The sequence below is a fragment of the Arachis hypogaea genome, chromosome 11, assembly GCF_003086295.3.
Source record: "Arachis hypogaea cultivar Tifrunner chromosome 11, arahy.Tifrunner.gnm2.J5K5, whole genome shotgun sequence".
Classification (NCBI taxonomy): domain Eukaryota; kingdom Viridiplantae; phylum Streptophyta; class Magnoliopsida; order Fabales; family Fabaceae; genus Arachis; species Arachis hypogaea.
In genome coordinates, this window is record NC_092046.1 from 93420767 (window position 1) to 93435007 (window position 14241).

Genomic DNA, 14241 nt, shown 5'->3' on the forward strand with positions numbered 1-14241 from the left:
TCTGTTTTTCAGGATGTCAGATTCCCAGAGAAGGGGAAAAGGCAAGGCTACTTCCGGGAAAAGGAAACGAGGCGAAGCCTCCATGTCTATCATCGACCTCATGCATGATGCCTCCCTGCGGGAGAAAGCCTTTACCCCGCAGGAGAAGGCCGACCAGCTACTTCCCGCCACTGACCAAGTAAAGTTTGCAAACCGATACTGTGAGCTGAAGTGTCCAGTGTTTGCAAACTCCAGGAACCTATACCTGGAGCAGACTTTGAAGATCCCAGAAGAACTCCAGCTATATACCTCTGATCAGATCAAACAAAGAGGCTGGTTCTTTCTGGAGAGACCTCTGACTGAGGTTAATACATCTTGGGTTAGGGAATTCTACTGCAACTACTTCAAAACTTCCCTAGATACAGTGAACCTCAGAGGGAAGCAAATTCTAGTTACTGAGGAGGCAATAGAGGAGGTTCTGAAGCTTCTGCCTAAGACTGATCAGACAGATGGCTATCAGAAAGCTGAGGAGGATATGTGCTATATGCGATTTGACTGGGATGCAGTCAAGGCCCGGATTGCCCTTGACCCGTCAGTTCCTTGGATCATGGGTCAGAACACCACCATGCCGAAAGGGATCAAGCGGATTTACCTGAACGATGAGGCTCGGCTATGGCATCAGATATTCAGCAACTACATTATGCCGAGTACTCACGAGACTGAGATACCAGCCGCTATGATCACCCTCCTTTGGTGTGTGATGGAGGGCAAGGACCTGTACCTGCCACGCTTTATCCGGCACTACATGGCCAGGGTCCACGTCCGTGGCACACTTCCCTTTCCCTATCTGGTTACACAGCTGGGCCGTCGAGCTGACGTGCCATGGGAGGATGCTGATGAGAGGCCACCTGCTGCAGAGTGCAAGAAGCTTATCTCGCACAGCAGGAACTTCCTGGCGTTGGGCTACAGACCTCCATTCCTGACAACCACTGCTGCTGATACAGCTACACCATCTGCTGGTCCCTCTTCCTCCACTGCTGCACCATCTACCCCTGCCACCACCACTGCACCTCCACCTGCCACAAAGCCTGTCTATCATCTGGTGCACCGCTTATTTCGACGACTTGACCAGATGGAGCGTCGCAACAAGCGATGCTATGAGCACCTGAAGCTGATGATATGATCCGGCGACATTCCCTCCGAGCTTGACACACCATCCGAGGCATCTGAGGAGGAGGCGGATGTGCCCGAGGCAGAGACCCATCCCCAGGCAGACACCGAGCAGGCGGCCCCACAGACAGAGGTTCCATATCAGATTGAGGCTGCAGACCCTGAGATCCCCATTCAGACAGCCCCTCATCTACAGCAGCCAGACCCCCAGCCAGCCGCCACAAAGACACCAACTACCATCCCTTCTAGTGATGACACCCCTTCACACCCTGCTTGAGTGAGTATCAGGGATGATGCTTCATTTTAAGTGTGGGGAGGTCGCCATCTCTGGTGTATTATTTTGGTGAACCACTACAGACTCTTTTTCTTTTATTTTGGATATTTTTCTGTATTTTTCTCTTTATTTTTATTTTTATTTTCTGAGTATTTATACATTGCTACTGTTTATGTATTTTTACTCTATTTCTGCATTTTGCATTTTTAGTTCATATTTTAGCCACTTAGTTGCAATTCTAACTTATTAGTTATAGAAATTGTGGATTGATTAGTATAGTTTACCCTTTTTAGCATAAGATAGCTTAGTTAGAATTGAAAAGAAAAAGGAAGTAAACTAGAGTCTTTAACAGAATCAAAACAACCCACACCTTATATATATAGCATTACATGATAGTTAACAACACTTCATCAAGGAGAAGCACTAGAACTTTAAAGCCATTCAATATAAGTTTTATATTGAGAATAATGAGAATTTTTAACTAAACCTGCATGACATACACAAGTGATAAATAATTTTTGAGCTAGAGAACACATAGCCTGTGAGTTTTTGAGCTTAATTGTATGGTTACATTTAAACCATAATTTTTATTCCTGTGTGTTCCGCCCTTCTTTTATATTCTGATGTTCTTTACTTTGCTTTAATCTATATGTCCAATTATAGAATATAGAATATAGAATATAGATACATACCAAAAGAATGATTGAGGCCATCATTTGATTTTAGCTCATGATGAGCGGATAATTTATACGCTTTTTGACATTGTTTTTAGTATGTTTTTAGTAGGATCTAGTTACTTTTAGGGATGTTTTCATTAGTTTTTATGTTAAATTCACATTTCTGGACTTTACTATGAGTTTGTGTGTTTTTCTGTGATTTCAGGTATTTTCTGGCTGAAATTGAGGGACTTGAGCAAAAATCAGATTCAGAGGTTGAAGAAGGACTGCTGATGCTGTTGGATTCTGACCTCCCTGCACTCAAAATGGATTTTCTGGAGCTACAGAACTCGCAATGGCGCGCTTCTAATTGCGTTGGAAAGTAGACATCCAGGGCTTTCCAGAAATATATAATAGTCCACACTTTGCTCAAGTTTAGATGAAGGAAACTGGCATTCAACGCCAGCTCTATGCCCAATTCTGGAGTTCAGCGCCAGAAAGGGATAAAAAACCAGAGTTGAACGCCAGAAATGGATCAAAACCTGGCGTTCAACTCCACAAATGGCCTCTGCAAGTGGAAAGTTAAAGCTCAGCCCAAGCAACACCAAGTGGGCCCCGGAAGTGGATTTATGCATCAATTACTTACTTCTGTAAACCCTAGTAGCTAGTTTATTATAAATAGGACCTCTTACTATTGTATTAGACATCTTGGATTGTATTTTGAGCCTGTGATCTCGTTTTGGGGGCTGGCCATCTCGGCCATGCCTGGACCTTTCACTTATGTATTTTCAACGGTAGAGTTTCTGCACTCCATAGATTAAGGTGTGGAGCTCTGCTGTTCCTCAAAGATTAATGCAAAGTACTACTGTTTTCTATTCAATTCATCTTATTTCGCTTCTAAGATATTCATTCGCACTTCAACCTGAATGTGATGAACGTGACAATCATCATCATTCCCTATGAACGCGTGCCTGACAACCACTTCCGTTCTACATCAGATTGAATGAGTATCTCTTAGATCTCTTAATCGGAGTCTTCGTGGTGTAAGCTAGAATGATGGCGGCATTCAAGAGAATCCGTAAGGTCTAAACCTTGTCTGTGGTATTCCGAGTAAGATTCAATGATTGAATGACTGTGACGAGCTTCAAACTCGCGATTGCTGGGCGTAGTGACAGACGTAAAAGGATAGTAAATCCTATTCCAGCATGATCGAGAACCGACAGATGAATAGCCGTGCCGTGACAGGGTGCGTTGACCATTTTCACTGAGAGGATAGGATGAAACCATTGACAAGGGTGATGCCTCCAGACGATTAGCCGTGCCGTGACAGGGCATTTGGATCATTTTCCCGAGAGAAGACCGAAAGTAGCCATTGACAGTGGTGATGTATCACATAAAGCTAGCCATGGAAAGGAGTAAGACTGATTGGATGAAGATAGCAGGAAAGCAGAGGTTCAGAGGAACGAAAGCATCTCTATTCGCTTATCTGAAATTCTCACCAGTGATTTACATAAGTATTTCTATCCCTATTTTATTAATTAATTTCAAAAACCTCATTACTATTTTATATCTGCCTGACTGAGATTTGCAAGGTGACCATAGCTTGCTTCATACCAACAATCTCTGTGGGATTCGACCCATACTCACGTAAGGTATTACTTGGACGACCCAGTGCACTTGCTGGTTAGTTGTGCGAAGTTGTGAACCATGGTATTGGCAACATGTTTTTGGCGCCATTACCAGGGAAAGAAAGAGCGATGAATTTTACATAATCAAAGTGTAATCACAATTTCTGCGCACCAAGTTTTTGGTGCCGTTGCCGGGGATTGTTCGAGTTTGGACAACTGACGGTTCATCTTGTTGCTCAGATTAGGTAATTTCCTTTTGTTTTGTTTCCAAAAATTTTTCAAAAATCTTTCAAAAATTTCTCCTTTGTTTTCGAAAAAAAAAATAAAAAAAAATAATAAAAATAATGTTTTCAAAAAATAAATTATTTTATGGCTTCAAAACTTTCAAGAATGAATTCTAGAGTTTCATGGTAACATGTTGAATCCTATCTGGCTGAAAAGCCATACCCAAACTCCTTTGGGATTGGTCTTCAACTTATCACCTCAATGGATGTAAATCCATTCTAAAGCTTGACTGGCTATAAAGCCATGTCTAACCCTCAGATTGGAGCTTTAGACTAAAGAGTACAAGATTCCTGGAATTCATATGAAAAATTTTGAATCCTTATTTTTTCTTTTTCAAAATGATTTTCAAAAATTTTAAAATAAAAATACAAAAAAAAATCATAAAATCATAAAAATCAAAAATATTTTGTGTTTCTTGTTTGAGTCTTGAGTCATGTTATAAGTTTGGTGTCAATTGCATGTGCATCTTGCATTTTTCGAAAATTCTCATGCATTCATAGTGTTCTTCATGATCTTCAAGTTGTTCTTAGTAAGTTTTCTTGTTTGATCTTTGCATTTGCATGTTTTGTGTCTTTTCTTGTTTTTCATATGCATTCTTGAATTCTTAGTGTCTAAGCATTAAAGAATTCTAAGTTTGGTGTCTTGCATGTTTTCCTTGCATTAAAAATTTGTCAAAAATATGTTCTTGGTGTTCATCTTGACATTCAAAGTGTTCTTGGTGTTCATCTTGACATTCATAGCATTTTTGTATGCATTCAGTGTTTTAATCTAAAAATATCATGCATTGCATCATTTTTCTTATTTTTCTCTCTCATCATAAAAATTCAAAAATCAAAAAAATATCTTTCCCTTTTTCTCTCTTAAAATTTCGAAAATTAGATTTGACTTTTTCAAAAACTTTTAAAATCTAGTTGTTTTTATGAGTCAAATCAAATTTTCAATTTAAAATCTCATCTTTTTCAAAATCTTTTTCAAAAATCAAATATTTTTCATTTTTTTTAGTTATTTTCGAAAATTTCAAAAATAACAATAACAATTAATGTTTTGATTCAAAAATTTCAAGTTTGTTAATTACGTGTTAAGAAAGATTCAAACTTTAAGTTCTAGAATCATATCTTGTGATTTCTTGTGAATCAAGTCATTAATTATGATTTTAAAAATCAAATCTTTTTCAAAACTAATCTCAATCATATATTTTCAAAAGTATCTTCTTATCTTATCTTTTTCAAAATTTGATTTCAAAATATCTTCTCTAACTTCCCAACTCCTTATCTTTTAAAAATTTGTTTCAACCAACTAACTAACTTTTTGTTTGTTTCTTATCTTTTTCAAAACTACCTAACTAACTCTCTCTCTCTCTAATTTTCGAAAATATCGCCCTCATTTTTAAAATTTCTTTTTAATTAAACTAATTATTTTATTTTTTATTTGAATTTTCGAAAAACTACTAACCCTTTTCAAAATTAATTTTCAAAAATTACTAACCCTCTTTCAAAAATTATTTTCGAAAATCCTCTCCCTCTCTCATCTTATTCTATTTATTTATTCATCTACTAACATCTCTTCCTCACATCACTCACCAAATTCGAACCCCCTCTTCTATCTGTGTTCGAATTTTTCTTCTTCTTCTTTTTCTACTAACAATAAGGAACCTCTTTACTGCGACATAGAGGATTCCTCTTCTTTTCTTTTTCTCTTCTCTTTCTTATGAGCAAGGACAGAGAAAAAGGCATTCTTGTTGAAGCTGATCCAGAACCTGAAAGGACTCTGAAGAGGAAACTAAGAGAAGCTAAATTACAACAATCTAGAGACAACTTGATTGAAAATTTCGAACAAGTAAAGGAGATGGCAGCCGAACCCAACAACAATGCAAGGAGAATGCTTGGTGACTTTACTGCACCTAATTCCAATTTACATGGAAGAAGCATCTCCATTCCTGCCATTGGAGCAAACAATTTTGAGCTGAAACCTCAGCTAGTTTCTCTGATGCAGTAGAACTGCAAGTTTCATGGACTTCCATCTGAAGATCCTTTTCAGTTCTTAACTGAATTCTTGCAGATATGTGATACTGTTAAGACTAATGGAGTAGATCCTGAAGTCTACAGGCTCATGCTTTTCCCTTTTGCTGTAAGAGACAGAGCTAGAGTATGGTTGGACTCTCAACCCAGAGATAGCCTGAACTCTTGGGATAAGCTGGTCACGGCTTTCTTAGCCAAGTTCTTTCCTCCTCAAAAGCTTAGTAAACTTAGAGTGGACGTTCAGACCTTCAGACAGAAAGAAGGTGAATCCCTCTATGAAGCTTGGGAGAGATACAAAGGACTGACCAAAAAGTGTCCTACTGACATGCTTTCAGAATGGACCATCCTGGATATATTCTATGATGGTTTATCTGAGCTATCAAAGATGTCATTAGATACTTCTGCAGGTGGATCCATTCACCTAAAGAAAATACCTGCAGAAGCTTAAGAACTCATTGACATGGTTGCTAATAACCAGTTCATGTACACTTCTGAGAGGAACCCTGTGAGTAATGGGACGCCTATGAAGAAGAGAGTTCTTGAAATTGATACTCTGAATGCCAAATTGGCTCAGAATAAAATATTGACTCAGCAAGTCAATATGCTTTCTCAGAGTCTGAATGGAATGCCAGCTGCATCCAACAGTACTCAAGAGTCATCTTCTAAAGAAGAAGCTTATGATCCTAAAAACCCTGCAATAGCAGAGATGAATTACTTAGGTGAACCTTATGGAAACACCTATAATCCATCATGGAGAAATCATCCAAATCTCTCATGGAAGGATCAAAGGCCTCAACAAGGCTTTAATAATGGTGGAAGAAACAGGTTTAGCAATAGCAAGCCTTTTCCATCATCCACTCAGCAACAGACAGAGAATTCTGAGCAGAATCCATCTAGCTTAGCAAACTTAGTCTCTGATCTATCTAAGGCCACTGTGAATTTCATGAATGAAACAAGGTCTTCCATTAGAAATTTAGAAGCACAAGTGGGCCAGCTGAGTAAAAGGATCACTGAAATCCCTCCTAGTACTCTCCCAAGCAATACAGAAGAGAATCCAAAAGGAGAGTGCAAGGCCATTGACATAACCAAAATGGCCGAACCCAATGAGGGAGAGGAGGACGTGAATCCCAAGGAGGAAGACCTCCTGGGACACCCAGTGATCAATAAGGAGTTTTCCTCTGAGGAACCAAAGGACTCTGAGGCTCATCTAGAGACCATAGAGATTCCATTAAACCTCCTTATGCCATTCATGAGCTCTGATGAATATTACTCTTCTGAAGAGAATGAGGATGTTACTGAAGAGCAAGCTGCCAAGTTCCTTGGTGCAATCATGAAGCTAAATGCCAAATTATTTAGTATTGAGACTTGGGAAGATGAACCTCCCTTGTTCACCAATGAACTAAGTGATCTGGATCAACTGACATTACCTCAGAAGAGACAGGATCCTGGAAAGTTCATAATACCTTGTACCATAGGCACCATGATCTTTAAGGCTCTGTGTGATCTTGGTTCAGGGATAAACCTCATGCCCCTCTCTGTAATAGAGAAACTGGGAATCTATGGGGTGCAAGCTGCTAAAATCTCATTAGAGATGGCAGACAATTCAAGAAAACAGGCTTATGGACAAGTAGAGGACGTATTAGTAAAGGTTGAAGGCCTTTACATCCCTGTTGATTTCATAGTCCTGGATACTGGAAAGGAAGAGGATGAATCCATCATCCTAGGAAGACCTTTCCCAGCCACAGCAAGAGCTGTGATTGATGTGGACAGAGGATAATTGATCCTTCAATTAAATAAGGACAACCTTGTGTTTACAACTCAAGGATCTCTCTCTGCATCCATGGAGAGGAAGCAGAAAAAGCTTTTCTCAAAGCAGAGTCAACCAAAGCCCCCACAGTCAGACTCTAAGTTTGGTGTTGGGAGGCCACAACCAAACTCTAAGTTTGGTGTTGAACTCCCATATCCAAACTCTAAGTTTGGTGTTGGGGGAGTCTCAACAATGCTCTGAACATCTGTGAGGCTCCATGAGAGCCCACTGTCAAGCTATTGACATTAAAGAAGCGCTTGTTGGGAGGCAACCCAATTTCTATTTATCTAACTATATTTTTCTTAGTTATATGTCTTTATAGGTTCATGATCACGTGGAGTCACAAAATAAACGAAAAATTTAGAAACGGAATCAAGAACAGCAGAAGAAAAATCACACCCTGGAGGAAGCACCTGTCTGGCGTTCAACGCCAGAACAAAGCATAGTTCTGGCGCTGAACGCCCAAAATGGGCAGTGTCTGGGCGCTGAACACCCAAAATGGACATCATCTGGGCGCTGAACGCCAGAATGGCACCCTGGAGAAGAGCTGGCGCTGAACGCCCAGAACAAGCATGGTTCTGGCGTTCAACGCCAGAAATGTCCAACAAATGGGCGTTGAACGCCCAAAATGGGCACCAACCTGGCGCTGAACGCCCTGAAGTTGTGTGCAAGGGTATTTTACATGCCTAATTTGGTGCAAGGTTGTAAATCCTTGAACACCTCAGGATCTGTGGACCCCACAGGATCATCTCAGGATCTGTGGACCCCACAGGATCACCTCAGGATCTGTGGACCCCACAGGATCCCCACCTACCTCACCCTCTTTCTCCATTCATGATCATCCCTTCTGTTTTCCATTCACCACTCACATCCATACATTCCACTTACCTACAAAATTCAATATCTCTTTCCCACCCAATCCCACCCATATGGCCGAATACACACATCCCCCCATCTCCTCCATATCTTCTTCTTCTTCCTCTATTCTTTCTTCTTTTGCTCGAGGGCAAGCAACATTCTAAGTTTGGTGTGGTAAAAGCATAAGCTTTTTGTTTTTCCATTACCATTGATGGCACCTAAACCTCTAAAAGAGGGGAAGGGAAGACAAAGGCTTCCTCCTCCGAGTCGTGGGAGATGGAAAGATTCATCTCAAGGGTCTATAGCTCAGTGGTAGAACATGTGGCTGCAAATCAAGAGTTTCCTGAGATACCTCAGGGGATGCACTTCCCTCCACATAAATATTAGGAGCAAATCAACACCTCCCTAGGAGAATTAAGTTCCAACATGGGACAATTAAGGGTGGAACATCAAGAGCACTCCATCATCCTTCATGAAATAAGAGAAGATCAAAAAGCAATGAGGGAGGAGCAACAAAGACAAGGAAGAGACATAGAAGAGCTCAAGGACATCTTTGGTTCCTCAAGAAGGAAACGCCACCATCACTAAGGTGGATTCATTCCTTGTTCTTATTTCTTCTATTTTTCGTTTTCTATGTTATGTGCTTATCTATGTTTGTGTCTTCATTACATGATCATTAGTAGTTAGTAACTATGTCTTAAAAGTTATGAATGTCCTATGAATCCATCACCTCTCTTAAATGAAAAATGTTTTAATTCAAAAGAACAAGAAGTACATGAGTTTCGAATTTATCCTTGAACTTAGTTTAATTATACTGATGTGGTGACAATGCTTCTTGTTTTCTGAATGTGTGCTTAAACAGTTCATATGTCTTTTGAAGTTGTTGTTTAAGAATGTTAAATATGTTGGCTCTTGAAAGAATGATGACTAGGAGACATGTTATTTGATAATCTGAAAAATCATAAAAATGATTCTTGAAGCAAGAAAAAGCAGCAAAGAACAAAGCTTGCAGAAAAAAAATAGGCAAAAAAAAATAGAAAGAAAAAGAAAAAGCAAGCAGAAAAAGACAAAAGCTCTTAAAACCAAGAGGCAGGAGCAAAAAGCCAATAACCCTTAAAACCAAAAGGTAAGGGCAAATGAAAAAGATCCCAAGGCTTTGAGCATCAGTGGATAGGAGGGCCTAAAGGAATAAAATCCTGGCCTAAGCGGCTAAACCAAGCTGTCCCTAACCATGTGCTTGTGGCGTGAAGGTGTCAAGTGAAAAGTTGAGACTGAGCGGTTAAAGTCAAGGTCCAAAGCAAAAGAAGAGTGTGCTTAAGAACCCTGGACACCTCTAATTGGGGACTTTAGCAAAGCTGAGTCACAATCTGAAAAGGTTCACCCAATTATGTGTCTGTGGCATTTATGTATCCGGTGGTAATACTGGAAAACAAAGTGCTTAGGGCCACGGCCAAGACTCATAAAGAAGCTGTGTTCAAGAATCATCATACTGAACTAGGAGAATCAATAACACTATCTGAACTCTGAGTTCCTATAGATGCCAATCATTCTGAACCTCAATGGATAAAGTGAGATGCCAAAACTATTCAAGAGGCAAAAAAAAAAAAAAGCTACAAGTCCCGCTCATATGATTGAAGCTATGTTTCATTGATAGTTTGGAATTTATAGTATATTCTCTTCTTTTTATCCTATTTGATTTTCAGTTGCTTGGGGACAAGCAACAATTTAAGTTTGGTGTTGTGATGAGCGGATAATTTATACGCTTTTTGACATTGTTTTTAGTATGTTTTTAGTAGGATCTAGTTACTTTTAGGGATGTTTTCATTAGTTTTTATGTTAAATTCACATTTCTGGACTTTACTATGAGTTTGTGTGTTTTTCTGTGATTTCAGGTGTTTTCTGGCTGAAATTGAGGGACTTGAGCAAAAATCAGATTCAGAGGTTGAAGAAGGACTGCTGATGCTGTTGGATTCTGACCTCCCTACACTCAAAATGGATTTTCTAGAGCTAAAGAACTCGAAATGGCGCGCTTCTAATTGCGTTGGAAAGTAGACATCCAGGGCTTTCCTGAAATATATAATAGTCCATACTTTGCCCAAGTTTAGATGACGCAAACTGGCGTTCAACGCCAGCTCTCTGCCCAATTCTGGAGTTCAGCGCCAGAAAGGGATCAAAAACCAGAGTTGAACGCCAGAAATGGATCAAAACCTGGCGTTCAACTCCACAAATGGCCGCTGCACGTGGAAAGTTAAAGCTCAGCCCAAGCACACACTAAGTGGGCCCCGGAAGTGCATTTATGCATCAATTACTTACTTCTGTAAACCCTAGTAGCTAGTTTATTATAAATAGGACCTCTTACTATTGTATTAGACATCCTGGATTGTATTTTGATCCTGTGATCTCGTTTTGGGGGCTGGCCATCTCGGCCATGCCTGGACCTTTCACTTATGTATTTTCAACGGTAGAGTTTCTGCACTCCATAGATTAAGGTGTGGAGCTCTGCTGTTCCTCAAAGATTAATGCAAATTACTACTGTTTTCTATTCAATTCTTCTTATTTCGCTTCTAAGATATTTATTTGCACTTCAACCTGAATGTGATGAACATGACAATCATCATCATTCCCTATGAACGCGTGCCTGACAACCACTTCCGTTCTACATCAGATTGAATGAGTATCTCTTAGATCTCTTAATCGGAGTCTTCGTGGTGTAAGCTAGAATGATGGCGGCATTCAAGAGAATCCGTAAGGTCTAAACCTTGTCTGTGGTATTCCGAGTAGGATTCAATGATTGAATGACTGTGACGAGCTTCAAACTCGCGATTGCTGGGCGTAGTGACAGACGCAAAAGGATAGTAAATCCTATTCCAGCATGATCGAGAACCGACAGATGAATAGCCGTGCCGTGACAGGGTGCGTTGACCATTTTCACTGAGAGGATAGGATGAAACCATTGACAAGGGTGATACCTCCAGACGATTAGCCATGCCGTGACAGGGCATTTGGATCATTTTCCCGAGAGAAGAACGAAAGTAGCCATTGACAGTGGTGATGTATCACATAATGCCAGCCATGGAAAGGAGTAAGACTGATTGGATGAAGATAGCAGGAAAGCAGAGGTTCAGAGGAACGAAAGCATCTCTATTCGCTTATCTGAAATTCTCACCAGTAATTTACATAAGTATTTCTATCCCTATTTTATTAATTAATTTTGAAAACCTCATTACTATTTTATATCTGCCTGACTGAGATTTGCAAGGTGACCATAGCTTGCTTTATACCAACAATCTCCGTGGGATTCGACCCTTACTCACGTAAGGTATTACTTGGACGACCCAGTGCACTTGCTGGTTAGTTGTGCGAAGTTGTGAACCATGGTATTGGCATCATGTTTTTGGCGCCATTACCAGGGAAAGAAAGAGCGACGAATTTTACATAATCAAAGTGTAATCACAATTTCTGCGCACCAAGTTTTTGGCGCCGTTGCCGGGGATTGTTCGAGTTTGGACAACTGACGGTTCATCTTGTTGCTCAGATTAGGTAATTTCCTTTTGTTTTGTTTCCAAAAATTTTTCAAAAATCTTTCAAAAATTTCTCCTTTGTTTTTGAAAAAAAAATTTAAAAAAAAATAATAAAAATAATGTTTTCAAAAAATAAATTATTTTATGGCTTCAAAACTTTCAAGAATGAATTCTAGAGTTTCATGGTAACATGTTGAATCCTATCTGGCTGAAAAGCCATACCCAAACTCCTTTGGGATTGGTCTTCAACTAATCACCTCAATGGATGTAAATCCATTCTAAAGCTTGACTGGCAATAAAGCCATGTCTAACCCTCAGATTGGAGCTTTTGAGTAAAGAGTACAAGATTCCTGGAATTCATATAAAAAATTTTGAATCCTTATTTTTTCTTTTTCAAAATGATTTTCGAAAATTTTAAAATAAAAATACAAAAAAAAAATCATAAAATCATAAAAATCAAAAATATTTTGTGTTTCTTGTTTGAGTCTTGAGTCATGTTATAAGTTTGGTGTCAATTGCATGTGCATCTTGCATTTTTCGAAAATTCTCATGCATTCATAGTGTTCTTCATGATCTTCAAGTTGTTCTTAGTAAGTCTTCTTGTTTGATCTTTGCATTTGCATGTTTTGTGTCTTTTCTTGTTTTTCATATGCATTCTTGAATTCTTAGTGTCTAAGCATTAAAGAATTCTAAGTTTGGTGTCTTGCATGTTTTCCTTGCATTAAAAATTTTTCAAAAATATGTTCTTGGTGTTCATCTTGACATTCAAAGTGTTCTTGGTGTTCATCTTGACATTCATAGCATTCTTGCATGCATTCATTGTTTTAATCTAAAAATTTCATGCATTGCATCATTTTTCTTGTTTTTCTCTCTCATCATAAAAATTCAAAAATCAAAAAAATATCTTTCCCTTTTTCTCTCTTAAAATTTCGAAAATTAGATTTGACTTTTTCAAAAACTTTTAAAATCTAGTTGTTTTTATGAGTCAAATCAAATTTTCAATTTAAAAATCTCATCTTTTTCAAAATCTTTTTCAAAAATCAAATCTTTTTCATTTTTTTTAGTTATTTTTGAAAATTTTAAAAATATTTTTCAAAAATTTTTTTCTTAATTTTAACTCAAATTTTCGAAAATAACAATAACAATTAATGTTTTGATTCAAAAATTTCAAGTTTGTTAATTACGTGTTAAGAAAGATTCAAACTTTAAGTTCTAGAATCATATCTTGTGATTTCTTGTGAATCAAGTCAATAATTGTGATTTTAAAAATCAAATCTTTTTCAAAACTAATCTCAATCATATATTTTCAAAAGTATCTTCTTATCTTATCTTTTTCAAAATTTGATTTCAAAATATCTTCTCTAACTTCCCAACTCCTTATCTTTTCAAAATTTGTTTCAACCAACTAACTAACTTTTTGTTTGTTTCTTATCTTTTTCAAAACTACCTAACTAACTCTCTCTCTCTCTAATTTTCGAAAATATCTCCCTCATTTTCAAAATTTCTTTTTAATTAAACTAATTATTTTATTTTTTATTTGAATTTTCGAAAAACTACTAACCCTTTTCAAAATTAATTTTCGAAAATTACTAACCCTCTTTCAAAAATTATTTTCGAAAATCCTCTCCCTCTCTCATCTTATTCTATTTATTTATTCATCTACTAACATCTCTTCCTCACATCACTCACCAAATTCGAACCCCCTCTTCTATCTGTGTTCGAATTTTTCTTCTTCTTCTTTTTCTACTAACAATAAGGAACCTCTTTACTGCGACATAGAGGATTCCTCTTCTTTTCTTTTTCTCTTCTCTTTCTTATTAGCAGGGACAGAGAAAAAGGCATTCTTGTTGAAGCTGATCAGAACCTGAAAGGACTCTGAAGAGGAAACTAAGAGAAGCTAAATTACAATAATCCAGAGACAACTTGATTGAAAATTTCGAACAAGTAAAGGAGATGGCATCCGAACCCAACAACAATGCAAGGAGAATGCTTGGTGACTTTACTGCACCTAATTCCAATTTACATGGAAGAAGCATCTCCATTCC

The 14241-nt window shown here is 38.2% G+C and overlaps 1 non-coding gene across 1 annotated transcript; it reads right to left on the bottom strand.

Annotated features, from left to right (window-relative positions):
- Nucleotides 1-6233: 6233 nt before the first annotated feature.
- On the bottom strand, nt 6234-6341 carry LOC112724213 (small nucleolar RNA R71). Its single transcript, XR_003163387.1, has one exon. It is a non-coding gene; the product is annotated as a small nucleolar RNA R71 (small nucleolar RNA).
- Between the last annotated feature and the right edge of the window lie 7900 nt (nt 6342-14241).